General features: G+C 42.8%; 1 protein-coding gene across 1 annotated transcript in view; it reads left to right on the forward strand.

Annotated features, from left to right (window-relative positions):
* The window catches only part of TMEM178A (transmembrane protein 178A), a 59,519-nt gene that overhangs the window by 11,629 nt on the left and 33,765 nt on the right, over positions 1-14,125 (forward strand). The window lies entirely within an intron of this gene.

Consider the following 14,125-nt stretch of genomic DNA (forward strand, 5'->3'; position numbering starts at 1 on the left):
TCCCTCTCTACAACCTGCCCTGATGGGAATGCTGCTGCTGCTAAGTCGCTCCAGTCGTGTCCGACTCTGTGCGACCCCAGAGACGGCAGCCCACCAGGCTCCCCCGTCCCTGGGATTCTCCAGGCAACAACACTGGAGTGGGTTGCCATTTCCTTCTCCAATGCATGAAAGTGAAAAGTGAAAGTGAAGTCGCTCAGCCATGTCCGACTCTTAGCGACCCCATGGACTGCAGCCCACCAGGCTCCACCATCCATGGGATTTTCCAGGCAAGAGTACTGAAGTGGGGTGCCACTGCCTTCTCCTCCTGATGGGAATAGGGAAATAAAAGAACATCTTTTCCTCTATATCCCTAAATTCTCAGATTGTTGTTGTTTTTCAGTTGCTCAGTCGTGTCCAACTCTTTGTGACCCCATGGACTGCAGCATTCCAGGCTTTCCTGTCCATCACCATCTCCTGGAGCTTACTCAAACTCATGTCCATTGTGTTGGTGATGCCATCCAACCATCTCATCCTCTGTCGTCCCCTTCTCCTCCTGCCTTCAATCTTTCCCAGCATCAGAGTCTTTTCTAATGAGTCAGCTCTTCGCATCACGTGGCCAAAGTGTTGGAGCTTCAACTTCAGCATCAGTCCTTCCGATGAATATTCAGGACTGACTTCCTTTAGGATTGATTGGTTTGATCTTCTTGCAGTCCAAGGGACTCTGAAGAGTCTTCTCCAGCACCACAGTTGGAAAGCGTCAGTTCTTCAGTGGTCAGTCTTCTTTATGGTCCAGCTTTCACATCCATACATGATTACTGGAAAAACCATAGCTTTGACTGTACGGACCTTTGTTGGCAAAGTGATGTCTCTGCTTTTTAATAGTGTCTAGGTTTGTCATAGCTTTTCTTCCAAGGAGCAAGTGTCTTTTAATTTCATGGCTGCAGTCACCATCTGCAGTGATTTTGGAGCCCAAGAAAATAAAGTCTGTCACTGTTTCCATTTTTCCCCCATCTATTTGTCATGAAGTGATGGGACTGGATGCCATGATCTTAGTTTTCTGAATGTTGAGTTTTAAGCCAGTTTTTCCTTCTCTTCTTTCATCTTCATCAAGAGGCTCTTTAGTTCTTCTTCACTTTCTGCCATAAGGGGGGGTGTCATCTGAATATCTGACGTTATTGATATTTCTCCTGGCAATTTTGATTCCAGCTTGTGCTTCATCCATCCCAACATTTTGCATGATGTACTCTGCATAGAAGTTAAATAAGCAAGATGACAGTATACAGCCTTGATGTACTCCTTTCCCTATTTGGAACCAGTCCATTGTTCCATGTCTGGTTCTAACTGTTGCTTCTTGACCTGCATACAGGTTTCTCAGAAGGCAGATAATGTGGTCTGGTATTCCCATCTCTTTCAGAATTTTCCAGTTTATTGTGATCCACACAGTCAAAGGCTTTGGCATAGTCAATGAAGCAGAAGTAGATGTTTTTCTGGAACTCTCTTGCTTTTTCGATGATCCAACGGATGTTGGCAATTTGATCTCTGGTTCCCCTGCCTTTTCTAAATCCAGCTTGCACATCTGGAAGTTTTTAGTTTACGTACTTTTGAAGCCTAGCTTGTTTACGTACTTTTGAAGCCTAGCTTGGAGAATTTTGAGCATTATTTTGCTAGCGTGTGAAATGAGAGCAATTTTGCAGTAGTTTGAACATTATTTGGCACTGCCCTTCTTTGCGATTGCAATGAAAACTGACCTTTTCCAGTCCTGTGGCCACTGCTGAGTTTTCCAAATTTGCTGGCAGATTGAGTGCAGCACTTTCATGTCATCATCTTTTAGGTTTTGAAATAGCTCAGCTAGAATTCTGTCACCTCCACTAGCTTTGTCTGTTAAATTCTCAGGTTGGGTTCCTGTAAATTGACTGGTAAAAGACAGATGAAGAGAGAAAAACAGAAGTTAACATGTGCATCACGCATATGGAGCCCTCAGAGACTGGTAGCTCAAAGTGGTGTTTAGGACTTAGGTTTATATGGCATCTTAATGAAAGAACGGTACATTTTTAGAGAAGTGGTAAGACAAAGGAAAAGGACTTTGAGTTTCCAGGGCTTACAGATTGTGGGAAGGCAAATATTAGGAGAGACTGGTAGTAAATCAGGGCTAGAAATTAGCAAGGATTGTCATGTAGATTCCTCTGCTACCATCTCTTCACTGATGAGAATCTAGAGTTATCCCTGGTAATTAACTTCTATCCTTGGTAGAAGAAGGAAGCAGCACCTTTATAAATTTATGTCCTGCTTTTAGGCAAGTAGGAGAAGGGCAGAGTTTTTCTTGTATCTGCTTCTTCTCGATTGCCTTCAGCTCAAAATGATTCTTGTATCAGAGTGGCATATTTGGGAGCAGCATATTCTATTTTTCATGGGCATATCGAAGCACCCTGAAAGCTCTGTGCTTTGCTTTTCTAAAGGCTGGTTGGTAACTCTTTTATCTGTAGTAACCCAGGGACTGAATGGTTGTTTTATGGCGGCTTCTTCATAATTGCAGTTAACAAAATGGAATGTGAAATTTTCAAAACTGTACATTTTAGAGAATTTTGATGCACTCTTAAGATCTGATAGTGCAGTTGCTATAAATTTAACACAAATTGGGTTGATGAGGTCAGTGTTGTTCAAACCTGGAAGGTCACCTAAGGAAGTGGTTGTTCAGCAACATGGAATTCTGTGTTTGGAGGAGTGGGATGGAGAGAGAGCATATTAAGATGAAGCTCAAGCATCTCAGCAGGAATGTTCAAGTCACAACACTCCAGGGCACTTCACCTTTCCTGATGGAATTTTTGTGCTCCTCTTGGACCTCTTATTTGAAACTGAGAGGCCTATTTATTAAAGCTTGATACCTCTTTACAGCAGGAATTACAAAGCAAGAAAACAATCTGAACTACTGCAGATGGGCTGAGCTAGCAGGATTTCAGCCCAGAAGCCTCAAAAGATGGTGTAGAGCCACAAGGTATGTGGGAGGACATATTTTAGGACCACCAGATTGCATGCCAATTTGCAGGTTCAAAAAGAAAAAAAAAAAAAACAAGTGGAGAGGCAGGAAATAAAGGAAAGCAGGAAAGAGCAAATGAACAACTATTCGGTAGATCTTTGGGGAACCAACCCTCTAAGATCTTGTTTCTTTAAATACCTATCAAGTTCATTTATCTTTCTGAAATACAATCTTACCATGCCTTTACTTTGATTAAAAATCACTGTCTGATGGATTCCCCAATAAGGTAAAAATAGACTGACCCAATGATCCAGCAATTCCATTCCTAGCAATATACCCTAGAATGGAATATACTCTAGAATGGAAAACAGGGGCTCAAACAAAAGCTTGTACATGAATATTCATAACAGTGCTGTTCCAAATAGGCAAAAGGTGGATACAACCCAAGTGTTCATGAGCTGATGAATGGTTAAAGAAAATATGCTATGTCTATATCAGATCAGATCAGATCAGTCGCTCAGTTGTGTCCGACTCTTTGCGACCCCATGAATTGCAGCACGCCAGGCCTCCCTGTCCATCACCAACTCCCGGAGTTCACTGAGACTCACGTCCATCGAGTCAGTGATGCCATCCAGCCATCTCATCCTCTGTCATCCCCTTCTCCTCCTGCCCCTAATCCCTCCCAGCATCAGAGTCTTTTCCAATGAATCAACTCTTTGCATGAGGTGGCCAAAGTACTGGAGTTTCAGCTTTAGCATCATTCCTTCCAAAGAAATCCCAGGGCTGATCTCCTTCACAATGGACTGGTTGGATCTCCTTGCAGTCCAAGGGACTCTCAAGAGTCTTCTCCAACACCACAGTTCAAAAGCATCAATTCTTCGGCGCTCAGCCTTCTTCACAGTCCAACTCTCACATCCATACATGACCACTAGAAAAACCATAGCCTTGACTAGACGAACCTTTGTTGGCAAAGTAATGTCTCTGCTTTTGAATATGCTATCTAGGTTGGTCATAACTTCCCTTCCAAGGAGTAAGTGTCTTTTAACTTACTCCAGTCACCATCTGTAGTGATTTTGGAGCCCAGAAAAATAAAGTCTGACACTGTTTCCACTGTTTCCCCATCTATTTCCCATGAAGTGATGGGACCGGATGCCATGATCTTCGTTTTCTGAATGGTGAGCTTTAAGCCAACTTTTTCACTCTCCATTTTCACTTTCATCAAGAGGCTTTTGAGTTCCTCTTCACTTTCTGCCATAAGCGTGGTGTCATCTGCATATCTGAGGTTATTGATATTTCTCCCAGCAATCTTGATTGCAGCTTGTGTTTCTTCCAGTCCAGCGTTTCTCATGATGTACTCTGCATATAAGTTAAATAAACAGGGTGACAATATACAGCCTTGATGAACTCCTTTTCCTATTTGGAACCAGTCTGTTGTTCCATGTCCAGTTCTAACTGTTGCTTCCTGACCTGCATACAAATTTCTCAAGAGGCATATCAGGCTATGTCTATATAATGGAACATTAAAAAGGAATGATGTACCGATACATGCCACAGCATGGATGAACCATGAAAATACTATGCTCAGTGAAAGAAATCAGACACAAAAGGCAAAATATTATATGATTCCATGAATATGAAATATCCAGAATAAGCCATAGAGATAGAAAAATAGGGGGGAAGAATGGGGAAGTGACTGATTCATGGATATAGGATTTTCTTTGGGGTGGATAGAAAAGTTCTAGAGATAGATGGTAGGAATGGTAATGTACTAAAGAACAAGAGATTACATGCTTTAAAATGGCTAATGGGGTCAAAACCAAAACAAAATCATTACGTTGCCCATATCTAAAAGTCTAAACTTCTTCGAAGTTCATAAAAAAGCCTTCTCCATGTGGCTCCAACTCCTTTCCTTGTTATGTACTCAGACACTTCTCCTTGCAATCTGGGGTCAGGCTTCACCAGGTCATTTGCTCTTCTTTCAGTACGTATGCCCTTCACTCTGTGTCACGGTGGAATTTGTTTCTTCTGCCTGAAATGCCACCGCTCCTTGTCCATTTGGTCACTCCTTAAAGGCTCCCATTGTTTTTTCCTCTCTAGATTTCCTTGACTCTCCCCTTAGTCTCTCATTACCTGCAGAATTAATTGCTTTATTAGTTAGGACCCCAGTGTGCTTTGCACATACCTCTATATTATTACTTTCTACATTGTATTGTGGGGTTTCCCAGGTGTTGCAGTGATAAAGAACCACCTGCCAATGCAGGAGACACAAGAGAAACGTGGGTCTGATCCCTGGGTCAGGAAGATCTCCTAGAGTAGGAAATGCCAACCCACTGCAGTATTTTTGCCTGGAAAATTCCATGGACAGAGGAGCCTGGCAGCCTACAGTCCATGGGACTGCAAAGAGTTGGACACGACCGAGCCACTGAGCATGCAGGCACATTATATTGTGGTTTATTTCCTTGCCCACTTTGCTCCCTACCTAGGTTGGGAACAGATGCCACTTAGCTCAGTATCTGGCACATGGCTATCTTCCCATGGAATAGTTGTTGAAAAAATTCCACTGGATTGATTCAAATACCATCATATTTGGTCCATTCTTTTTCACCCACTCATTCAATTCAAGGAAAGGGAGAAGAGAGACTTATTCTGAGCTTTCAAAGACTATGCTATGCTAAGTCACTTCAGTCGTGTCTGACTCTGTGCGACCCCATAGACAGCAGCCCACCAGGCTCCCCCGTCCCTGGGATTCTCCAGGCAAGAACACTGGAGTGGGTTGCCATTTCCTTCTCCAATGAATGAAAGTGAAAAGTGAAAGTGAAGTCGCTCAGTCATGTCCGACTCTTAGCGACCCCATGGATTGCAGCCTAACAAGCTCCTCCGTCCATGGGATTTCCAAGCAAGAGTACTGGAGAGGGGTGCCATTGCCTTCTCCAATAATTCAAAGAAGGCAAAGCAATTGGTATTTTAAAAAAGCAGTTATAGTATTACGTAAAACATAATATTTATGGTTGCTTTTGTTTTTGATGTATTCTAAAAACCAGTGTAAAACCTAACAGGGTGCTTCTCTATGGAGGATTTTCCTCACAAAATGTTCTCCAATTCAGTTCAGTTCAGTTGCTCAGTCGTGTCCGACTCTTTGTAACCCCATGAATCGCAGCACACGAGGCCTCCCTGACCATCACCAACTCCCGGAGCTTGCTCAAACTCATGTCCATAGAGTCCGTGATGGCGTCCAGCCATCTCATCCTCTGTCATCCCCTTCTCCTCCTGCCCCCAATCCCTCCCAGCATCAGGGTCTTTTCCAATGAGTCAACTCTTCACATCAGGTGGCCAAAGTATTGGAGTTTCAGCTTTAGCATCAGTCCTTCCAAAGAACACCCAGGGCTGATCTCCTTCAGAATGGACTGGTTCAATCTCCTTGCAGTCCAAGGGACTCTCAAGAGTCTTCTCCAACACCACAGTTCAAAAGCATCAATTCTTTGGCGCTCAGCCTTCTTCACAGTCCAACTCTCACATTCATACATGACCACTGGAAAAACCATAGCCTTAGCAAAAGGATTACATTTTTGTTACGATTTTCTTGTCTTTCAGCTTATATCCCGTAGCAGGAAGTCCCTACCTTCAAGGGACTTTTCCTTTATTCTCTCACAGGACCTGATTTGGTGGTTTTTCAGATACCAGGAACTCAATAGATACATAGTGTTTTCCCAGGTTTATTCTAAGTATTTCCTTGTACAGTTTTGGCTTATTAAATGTTCTGTTTTTCAGTAACGCTGTTCAAGTCCAGTTACATACTTCCTTTCACCAGGAAGCACAAGAGCTAGAGTGAATCACTGAAAGACTCTTGGTGGCTGCCCTTTGTCAGGCTCATTTCTGAGCTATTTAGATACTGTGTCAGGTGTCTTAGGCAGGAGGCTGTTTGCTGACAAAAAGCCTGGAAGACCATGTAGGGTTCAAGTGTACTCTTCAGACTCTTCAAACTGAGATAGCTCTCCAAGAGACTGGTGCTTTTCTGGCATGCTGAAATCATCTCCCTCTCAGCAAGTTTATTTTGCAGTTTATTGAGGTGACAGGAGTCAGAGACTCAGGGCATCTCCTTGCCTCTGCTATTAACTAGCTATGTGACCTTGGGCGAGTCACCACACCTCTCAGATCTTCATTTTCTCATTTGTGAATATAGGGGTTGGATTGGTATAACCTGCTGGGTCTTTTGCAGCATTAAGTGGCGGTAATTATAGGATGCCCAGCAAACAGCAGCTTAATTAACTCAGCAAACTGTAAGGATAGAGAAAGGTCATTTCTCTCTAGAAGCAGGTAAGCATTAGGACAAGCCAAATCTGAGAACCTTTCTCTCTTTTCAATTGTTCACCCACATTTCTTTCCTTTGCTCTTTTGAATGTGACATGCTTTCTTTTTACTAATTTTCTTTTTCATTTCCTGAGGGTTTCAAAGGAGAAAGCGGGACTTTCCGCATTATTCCAGGAATTCTTTTCTGCCCGAGCAATGTTTGCCATTTGGTTGGAAGGAGTCAACTGTGTAATTTTTTTTTCTTCTTAGATAATTTCACAGGGAATTGGTAATAATAAGTTATACCTGGCTTTAGGAACTGAAGTTAGAGTTTATAATAGAGAGCAAAAAAGAAGTGCCCTTTAGAAAATTGTATCGTATAATTTAAATTTTGCTTTACTTGCTCATTTTAAACTTCTTTGAAGAAGTTTGAAAGATTTCGATAAAAGAAAAAACTCATACACATTTTTTTTGTTATTACAAGTAAAAAAAAATCCTACATTTATTACTTTTTTGCTTCATGACAGTATTTAATACTCACAAGCCACGTGAAGTCAGAGAAATCCACAATTATCTACTATGATTCATTTTGTTCAAAGGTTTTAGAGATGTACTCTCTGAATTTAATAATCCACTGTGTTAAATACCTGGAAGTTATATTTGATCACTTTAATTCATATTATGAATCTTGATTATTCACTTGGTTTTCTTTTTTCTCCCCTCAAATGATATTTTAGGTGGCTTGCCACATATTGTAACTGGCATAATAGTTAATTTCACTGGCATAATAGTTAATTTCACTGAAAGCCCTATTCAAAAAATTTGAATTTGATATGACTTTCCTTGCCCCCAAATTTTCTCTTTAATGTAGATGAAAGGATATGCCCAGGTAAGCTTCTTTAGGCATCCATGGCAATGATTATAATGGTAGATCTGTTGCTCCACTTCTGATGTTTGATTGGACCAGTTGTTTTCACTTAAATCCTTCCAGACAAAGCAGAGATGGGTAGACAAGATCATCATCTGAGTTATCCCCATCAGAGTCGGGCTGATTCTTACTGAGAGAGAGCGTGAGATCTAGAAGACTGTGTATATGGTCTGGAGGTTGAGCGTACCACCACCTCACCTTTCCCCATCATAAGCATTTGGGTCATTTGGAAGATTTAGAAGTTTATCTAAGAGGAAGGAAAAAAAAAGAAGAGAGACCTGTTTTGATTGGTGATGGTGAAGATGGGGGAGACAAAATTCCAAGGAGAAAGAGTCATCACATAACGGTCTTCACTGTGGTCTGCTGATTTGGGGATATATTTCTTAGAAAGTCGCTTCATTCTTTTGGAATTTGTTTGTTTCCTTTTACAAACAGTAACGCTAGGAAGACTCTTACAAAATCTGTGGGAGATAATGCACTAGGAAACTGAAATTACTCTGTAGAAGCCATATGACAAGGAGTGTGATATTCATGGAATTGAGGAGAAAAAAACACCTTAAATTTACACAGCAGATTCCTTCCGTATAACTCAGAGCAGTTTTTACAACGAGAAAAAGGAGACATGTTCTCTGACTCAGCGCTGAGGAGAATAATGTAGGGACTGCCGTTAATTACTGTTTGTATACGGACGGAGGGGAAGATGGCCACGTGGAGTGGGGAGGAGATGAAGAACCCTGGGAACCGGGAATTGTGGGCCTGGTCCTGGCTTTTGTGCCACCCGTGGGACCTTGGCAAGTCATTTAAACCTCTCTAAATCCAAGTTTCTCATTTTTAAAGTCGAACTTCATGATTTCAGAGTTTTCCAGATTATTACTTTTTATGGCTTATTTATAGTGTCAGGAAGGAAAAGGTGAGTTTTCCAGAGGGCTAAAACCTACCTTTCTGTGCCTCAGAAACTTGTTTTTATCTAACTGGATGGATCTATTATTCAGTGCATTACACACTTCTCATCTGCCTTCTGAAACAGAGAGCACTAAATTTAACTTTTGCTGAATGACTCAAGGTTGTTGCTGTGAACTATGATATAATAACTGGGATATAGCATATTAACATGATATATTCCTCTTGGGCAGCATAGAGGTATGTGGAACTATGTGCCTCAAAACCAAATGACACAGTAACACTATACTTTTCACGAAAATGATTGTGTTGGTTCTGATTTTTTTTTTTTTAATGCTTGCTGCTTTCTAAATATCACTTCCTTCTGTTTCCAATGTCTGTCTTGAGCTGTCCTTTCCTGTAGTCCACCTTGCTGCTTCTAATGGGCCAGGAACAGGGAGCTGTAGGTGAAGCAAGTTGGAGTTAGGTCTGAAGTTTGGGCAAATTGTCGCAGGTGAGGTTTCTGGAGGGACTCCAGCGTGTGAAGGTTTGGAGGCATCCTCGGGTCACTGCCTGAGGCCTTTGGGGTGTTCTCTGTTGCAGTAAGAGACCCTTGGATAAAGTGTCCAACTCTTCTTGTTTATGGAATTATCTAATGTTTGTGACCATCCTTGCGGGGGAGAAAGTAAGACTGAGAGCTGGGCAGAAATGACATAGCCCAAGGGACTAAAAAGGGCTCAAAAATAGAAAGGCCACTGAGAGGGCAGATGTGTGGGTCTGTGAGAGTATCCAGGAGACTGACAGACAGGGCTAAGTCATGTTTATAGGGCATTCCACAAGGTCATCCTGTTCACAACCTTGACTTGCCAGCCATGCTCCACCATGACCTCCCATTTCCACCTTCTTTAGATGAAGCAAAGCATGTACATGGGGCAAGGTTAATTTAGGACCCCTGGATACTGAACTTCCAGTTAATTGTTATTCTATTGGTCCTCAGGACCACTTGCCGGGTAGATTGAGAAAATGTAAATTGGTTATTCATTTTCTGTATATTTACATGTAAATGCCATTTTATTAGCTTGCAAAATCCAGTGTTGTCCATTTTAGCATAAACTTGGACACTGACTAATTTGTGCTTCTTTAATCTGCAAGCTTGGCAATTTGGGGCAGCCTCTTCCCTTTCCCATCCTCCCTCCCCGTGACCTCACCCCTCCCATCCAGCAAAGCCAAGAATGTTATTTTAGGCTGTAGGAACTATATTAAAAAATACCACTGGGTTTCTCTAAGCTTTTCTAAAGTTTTTAAACAAATAAATGAATAAGGATCACATGGGCCAGTCTCCCATGAGGCTGTTTTTGCTGTGTTTTCTGGGCACTCATGGAAGCACAGCGGTCAGGCCTGGTGCTATCCTGGGACCACAGCTGCCTGGCCTAGGATGGAGATAGGAACTCATCCTAGGGAGGAGGGAGCCAGGAGGGTTCAGTATATGTCACTGTGGCTTCAGCCAGGATTATGTAGCTCCTGGAGCTGTGGGGAAAGCCAGGAGATGACCAGTAATTAGAGAAGTAGAACCATGCTACCTCTTCTGGCATGGGAGTTAAGTGAGCAACTGCTGTGTCCCGCTTGTGTTGGAATTTTCCTCTCTTTTAACACCATCGGGAGGCATGAGGATGGGCACAGTGTGGAAGCAGCTTCTGCTGTCTTCCCTTATAAGGCTGGCCCCTCCTCACTTCTAGAAAAATACTGTCATAATCTCACTCAGGATTCTGGAATCACAGTCCTTGTAACGGTGTAGCCTGTGGCCTTGTCTATCCACAGCTGTGCATTGGCTTCTTCTTTATTGATCTGGGCTGATAATCGTGCAGTCTGTTGGGCTGGTTCTAATTATTTTGGCTGTCTTAATTATGGGATTGTGCATGAACTGTTGTGTTCAAATAATTTCTCAGCAAAAAAAGGATTTGAACCAGCTCAAGGGTCCATGCGTCTACCTTGTTCCTGTCTGCTTCTGCCTCCAGCCCTTTGTGTCAAGTTAAGTGAATCATTTTCCTTCCTTGTTTTTCATTTTCCTCTCTTTGAACACGGAGAGAATGATATTTATCTTGTGGCTTAAGATTTAGGGTCACTAAACATCATGCACTCACGAAATGTAAATTGTTGCCATCGGTGTGATAGGATGGTTCATGCTGTCTCCGTGGTTTATATCTTTCTTTCTTAACTATGAACTTTCATTAACATGCGCTCGTTATAGAAAATGCAAAAAACTGCAAAGAAAAAAACAAACATCAACTGTAGCCCTCCAACTTACTTATATAATCCTGTTCAAAGTTTGATTTCTTTTCATCCAGTTTTTATGCAAATATATAAAGACACATATATATATATTTACTTTTTATGTTATATGGGAGTATAGTTGATTTACCCTGTTGTATTAGTTTCAAGTATACAGCAAAGTGATTCAATTATACATATACATGTATCCATTCTTTTTCAAGCCCGTTTCCCATTTAGGTTGTTACATAATATTGAGCAGAGTTCCCAGTGCTATACAGTAGGTCCTTTTTGGTTATCCATTTTAGATATAGCAGTGTGTACATGTCAGTTCCAAACTCCCTAACTGTCCCTTCCTCCCACCCTTCCACCCTGGTAACCATAAGTACAGAGACATATTTAGATAATATGATATATACTGCCTTGTAGCCAGCATTGAGCCACAAGAGTTTTCCAGTTTTAATCTTTTTTTAATATCTGCAGAGTATTTTAGTGGACTCATAGCCTTCTAGGTAACTAATCTTTCTGACTCTTGTCTCTCCTCCTATCCTCTTTTTTGTCCGCCTGACGGAATCATCTACTGGAGAGAAAACTTGATCCTATCACTTCCCTGCTTAAACCCTTCTGTGCTTCCTGATAACGCTGGATGAGGCCTTGCATCATGGGGGAGGGAGCTTTTCCTGTTTGGTCTCTGACAACCTCCCCTCTTAGCTCTTTATTTCTCATCATGCTTCATCTCACACAGTACTGAACCTCTGATCAGTCCCTGTAAACACTCCTTGCCTCTCTGCCTTCCCTTTTGCTATTCTTCTGGCTGGAATGCCCATTGCTGCCTCTAATGTCACCACCCCTGTGACCTGGCTAACTCTGGCTCTGTTTTAAGATTCACCACAGGAGATCTTCTCTGCCTTCCTCTGGTCGGGAACCTGTTTCTCTGGGCAGTTCTGTAGACACCTGCTTGTATCTCCTTCACTCAAATGACTCTGCGCCCCCTCCCGTCTATTCTCCATTTAGGAGAAAAAAGGGAAGTGTTTTCTGGCTGTTTTTTTTTTTCTTTAAATCAATTCTCATCATCGATTCTGGTCATTTACAATCTGGGGTGGTTCCACTGAGGCTCACAGTGGAGTTTCACAGTAGAGATCCACCTTCAGGCTCTCTGTGATCTAGCCTCCACCTCCCCTCTGGTACCATCTTCCCTGACCCCTCCTCGGCCTCTGCACCCCAGTCTCACAGGCCTCCTTCTTCAAAGCCCTCGTGTGTGCCTTTCCTTCTGCTCCAGGAGGATAATCCTGCTCATCCTCGAGACCTCAGCGTTCCTGGACTATCTCCACCTTGTCCTCAGCACTCAGACACACTCCTCTGTGGTTTCCAGTCACTGCGTGCATCTCCTTTATGTCAGAGTCATAATTTTGCATCTACTTGTCCTATTAATTTCAACAATGCCACTGTCCTTCACTAGACTCTCTGAGGGTAAGACTTGTGTTTGTTTTCACTTACAGGTAGGATTGGATTGGGGGGAAGTCACAAGGTTCATTTGCTGATGTTAGAACTGTTCCCAACACATCAAACTAGATAAGGCCAGGTCAGTCCCATGCCCCCACGTGGGGGCAATGCAGGAGGTGATCAAGCATCAAAAGTACCTGTGCTCCCTCTAGTCCTTGGAATAGACTGTGAAATTAAAGGTAGCAGGGAGTGGGGCCGTAATTTAATGTTAAGCCAATTGCGAGGAGAATGGAATGAATAACATGCTGGCCCAGGCTGTCTATTGGGAGCTGATGGATTACCTGGTGTGTGGTAGTGGAGGTGTGTGTGTGGGTGGGTGGGTGTGTCTGTCTGTCTCAGGGTGTATTTTGGCAGCTGGCAGGCTCTGTTTATGGTTTTAAGCCAGCCAGGCAGCTAAGTGGTGCAGCCAGATGCAGGGAGCACTGCACGGGCGCTCCTGGGGGTTCATGGGGTTCTCTCAGTCCTTTTGCACTGCCTGATAAAAGTGGGGGGAACTGCTGGCTGGGCTGCCAGGGTCCTTAGAGGGTACTATGCGAAGTCCTGAGCAAGAAGTCTCCAGGTGCTCAGACCTCAGAAAACTCAGATACTTCTGAGCCTGAAGGAGGAATGGAAGTGGCCTTTCTGCTTCTAGTCCAGGGCTTTTAAGTTACCTTCAGAGGAGGCTGGAGGCTGTGGATGCCCTCAAACAGTGGCGATCTAGCCCTGGGCTTTGAAAAGCAGACAAAGGCAAAACCGAGGTCTCTGTAAAAGAGGATAATCCATAAAGGATGTTGCCAGAGGGTTTTAAAGCATTTCTTCTGAATTTTCTTAAATTAGGTTTTTCTTTTAATTACCTAGTTATCCTTCAGAAACTTGGAACAGTCCCACTTCTTATCAACATATTCCTTGTCAATTATGCACAGGCTCAGGCTTATGGTGCTGAGGGTGATGCTTAAGTATGAGGCAGCTGGAAGTTTTTCCCCTTGGGTTGAGGAGAGTGATAGGAATGCTAATGGGCTATAGCTCTGGGCTGAGCTGGTAGCTGAAGGAGAGAGCTCACTGAGCACAGGCTGGGGGGCCGGGTGGGGAGCAAAGGAAAGGTTCATTGCTGCTGACCAGACTAAATGAGTGGGGGCTAAGGGTTAACCTGTAATTTTTGTCATTCAGATCAACTCTGCCTACTTCCTGGATTCTTAGCTCCATATCCACAAATAGCTGATTGAAGTGATACTTAGCCGAACTGCCTATTAGCACTTTTTTTTTTCCTGCCCGGTTGTCTGTGTCTTTTATTCTGACTGATGTAAAATTAGGGCTGGAAACATTTGGTG

This window comes from Bubalus bubalis, chromosome 12 (genome assembly GCF_019923935.1).
Source record: "Bubalus bubalis isolate 160015118507 breed Murrah chromosome 12, NDDB_SH_1, whole genome shotgun sequence".
NCBI lineage: Eukaryota > Metazoa > Chordata > Mammalia > Artiodactyla > Bovidae > Bubalus > Bubalus bubalis.